Source organism: Hypanus sabinus, unplaced genomic scaffold (assembly GCF_030144855.1).
Source record: "Hypanus sabinus isolate sHypSab1 unplaced genomic scaffold, sHypSab1.hap1 scaffold_491, whole genome shotgun sequence".
Lineage (NCBI taxonomy): Eukaryota > Metazoa > Chordata > Chondrichthyes > Myliobatiformes > Dasyatidae > Hypanus > Hypanus sabinus.
In genome coordinates, this window is record NW_026781360.1 from 286,773 (window position 1) to 290,658 (window position 3,886).

Genomic DNA, 3,886 nt, shown 5'->3' on the forward strand with positions numbered 1-3,886 from the left:
ATTATTCTCAAAGCCTGCAAGTACAATACAACTCTGATATTTGTCTGCTCCGGACAACAACTGAATACAGACAGGCCATGGTTGTTGATGCAAGGACAGACATCAACCCCGGCACGAGAAAGGAAATGAAACAAATCTCACAAACCCCAAACTGTCTCCTCCCCCGCAGCAAAAAAAAAATATAGCGACAATAGCAGTTCCCCAAAACATCACTGGCAGAAAAAAGTCAGGGACGATAACAATCCTCGACCCCATCACTCGCATGGAAACAACAGCAATAACAGTTCCCGACCACGTCATTCGCAGAGAAAAAAGTCAGGGACAATAACAGTCCTCGACCCTGTCACTCGCAGAAAACAACAGCGACCTAAGTCTAGGGCTGGCCAAGTCGATTGGAAAGGGGAACCAGCAGGGTTAACGGCAGAACCAGCAGGGCTGGTGTTCTAGGGGCAATTGGAAAGGCGCAGGATAGATGCATCACAAATAAGAATAAATATTCGATGGGGAGGATGAGGCAACAGTGGCTGATACTGGAAATTAAAGGCACAATAAAGGCACAAGTGAGGGCTTATAATATAGCAAGCATTAGTGGGAAGCCAGAGGTTTGGGATGCTTTCAAAATACAAAAGAAAGCAAATAAAATTTGATGAGAGGAAAAAATAAATGGCTAATAATAGAGAAAATACCATTTTTTCAGACATATGAAGAATAAAAGGGATGCGAGAATGGGTATCAGGAAATTGGAAAATGACGCGGAAGAAGCAGTAATGGGAGGAAAAGAAAAGGGACGAACTGAATGAATATTTTGCGTCAGGCTGCTCTGTGGAAGACACCAGCATAATGGAACCGAGAAGCATGTGTCAGAGGGCATCAGTGAGGGTGGATGTTATCACCTGGAGAAGGTGCCTGTGAAGCTGAAAGCTCTGAAGCTGTATGTCAACGGGACCAGTTGGACTACAAACCAGGTTTCCAAAAGTGGGAACTGAAGATTCTCGAGGCAGTAATAGTACTCCTTCACGTATCATTACATTCTAGAATGGATGCTGATGGTTGGAAAATTGGGATTGTCACTCCACTCTGAAAGAAGGAAGGGAGGTTAAAGAAAAGAAAATATACGAAAGGTAGCCTGACTTCAACGTGTTCAAAAACTCAAAAGATAAAAACACATTTAAGATCAAAGACAGTTGAGGAGAATGGGAGAAGATTTGTCAGATAGATCATCGTGTGGTACGGTGATGCACATTCGAAGGAAGGATACGGTGGGATACAAAGATTTGGGCACCGGTGCTCAAAATTTCTGTTACTGTCAACAACTAAGCGAGTAAAAGATGACCTGATTTCCAAAAGGCATAAAGTTAAAGATAACACATTTCTTTAATATTTTAAGCGAGATTACTTTTTTTATTTCCACCTTTTAAAGGTTCAAAATAAGAAAAAAAAGAAAAGGTGCCGAAGCAAAGGTTTGGGCCACCTGCATGGTCAGTACTTAGTGACACTCCCTTTGCCACGTATCACACCTTGTAAAGGCTTTCTGTAGCCAGCTAAGAGTCTTTCAATTTTTGTTTGGAGGATATGCGTCCATTCTTCCTTGCAAAAGGCTTCTCGCTCTGTGAGATGCTTCGGCGATCTTGCATGCACTGCTCTTTTGAGGTCTGTCCACAGACTTTTGATGATGTTTAAGTCGGGGGATCGTGAGGGCCATGGCAAAATCTTCAGCTTGTACCTCTTGAGGTAGACCTTTGTGGATTTTGAGGTGTGCTTAGGATCATTATCCTGTTGTAGAAGCCATCCTCTTTTCATCTTCAGCTTTTTTACAGACGGTGTGATCTTTGCTTCCAGAATTTGTTGGTATTTAATTGAATTTATTCTTTCCTCTTACCAGCCAAATGTTCCCTGTGCCACTGGCTGCAAGACAAGCCCAAAGCATGATCGATTCACCATTTCCGTTACCGAAAATAAATCAAGTACAACGCTCACTTCAGGTGCAGTGCTACGGTAAGTGCTGAACATTGATGGAGCTGCGATGGCCGAGTGGTTAAGGCGTTGGACTTGAAATCCAATGGGGATTCCCCGCCAGGTTCGAACCCTGCTCGCAGCGCTCACAACTACAAGCAGCAGCGTGTAGAGTGCCAATAAAACTTAACACGCTGGATGCTGTCTGAGAGCTGCCCCCAAATGTGTTCAGTTGACAATCTGCAGTTGCTCATTAATGAGGGGCAATAATAGACCGTCATGACACTGCCGATGATAATTCTTCCAATCTGCAAAGGAGCAACGTCGACACAGATGGCACCGGATACCAGGGTTGACCTTGGCTATCTAAGATTATGAGACAGAAACACACATTCAGCGGTTCAGGAACAGCTACTTCCCCTCTGCAATTAGAATCACGAATGGACTTTGAAACGTAAACTACCTCACTTTATTAATATACAGTATTTCGGTTTTTACATATTTTTCATAATCTATTCAATATAGATAATTGATTTACTTATGTATTTATTATTATGTTTTATTTCATTTGTTGTTATTATTATTATTTTCTCTCTCTGCTAGATTATGTATTGCATTGAACTGCTGCAGCTAAGTTAACGAATTTCCCGTCACGTGCCGGTGATAATAACCCTGATTCTGATTCCCTGTTCAACGTGGTACTTTCCCGATTGGATTTTCATTAACGACATGGATTTCGAGGTACTGAGTTCTGGTACCGTATCCAGCACAGATCTGGAGCCGGTACCACGTTCTTCAATAAATCCTGTTCCTTCAACTGGGGAAATTAGAGAATTTGTGGAGTTGACATCCCATATTTCTGTCAGTTCAATTCTCGCAGCATTTTTAGCTGAGAATATATACCAGATTAGGAGGTCCTGATTCAGTACTTCAACGCAAAAAAATGAAAATTTCTTCCACCACACACCCCTCACACCCGCATATACTGGTCGACGTCTTGAGTTTCTACTACACGAAAATAACCGGCAGTGACTCAATTCACATGTATCTGGTGAGCGATCTAACCGAGGGGATCATGCATTATACGCAATTGGTGATTACGTCAAAGTGAACTCAAATTTATATTTATAAGCACATCTATGTGTACACACAAGCGCAATGAAACATGCACTTGCTGATGGGTGGGGACAGCCAAATCGACATGCCAATACAGCCTTTTTAGCTACGATATTTTCGCTTTGCAACCGAGTGTCTGACAATAGATTCTGAGTAGAAACAGGGCGATTGATGCCGGTGTGTTCTACAACTGTACGGATGCAGAGCTCCCCGTTTCGTTCACCAACGTACTTCCTTAAGTTAGACAGCCGACGATTTATCGCACTGAACAGAATCCTTGTGTCCAAGTCAGACAACAACACATACAACTTTTGTGTCTGTTGTTGTTTGAATTGCCAGCATCTGCAGATTTTCTCGTGTTTGCTATCCAAATCAGAACTAACTTTGGAATTTTAAGAATTACTGGCACTAATTTAATGTTAATTGCCTTTATAATTGAAGAAACTGGGAGAATGGCATCAATAAGTATAACGTGCTTGCTCCCTCTGTTGAAGGGCAATGTGTAAACGCATGAACCATTTTTCCACCTCAGTACAAACGGTGATAATACTTACGAGCCCTGCAGCGTTCGAGTTTAAATGAAGGGACGGAAAGATCCACTTCGTTTTGTCGGTGAGGTCAGTTACTCTGGTGGTCAAGAAAACACTGGGAGGAAAACAGTGGCCGAAAGTGAACATGAAATTGATAAATTGCCGTGTAACTCTCTCTCTCTCTACCTGCTTTTCAAATCTCCCTTGATCTGTCTACGACGTGACTCTACCCTGCCTCACTTCCATGTTCCTCTCTCTCTAACACACCCATACACACATTCTCTCTC

At 42.4% G+C, this 3,886-nt stretch overlaps 1 non-coding gene across 1 annotated transcript; it reads left to right on the forward strand.

Annotated features, from left to right (window-relative positions):
• Window positions 1–2,017: 2,017 nt before the first annotated feature.
• trnas-uga (transfer RNA serine (anticodon UGA)) lies at window positions 2,018–2,098 on the forward strand. The gene has a single exon. It is a non-coding gene; the product is annotated as a tRNA-Ser (tRNA).
• The last annotated feature ends 1,788 nt before the right edge of the window (window positions 2,099–3,886 follow it).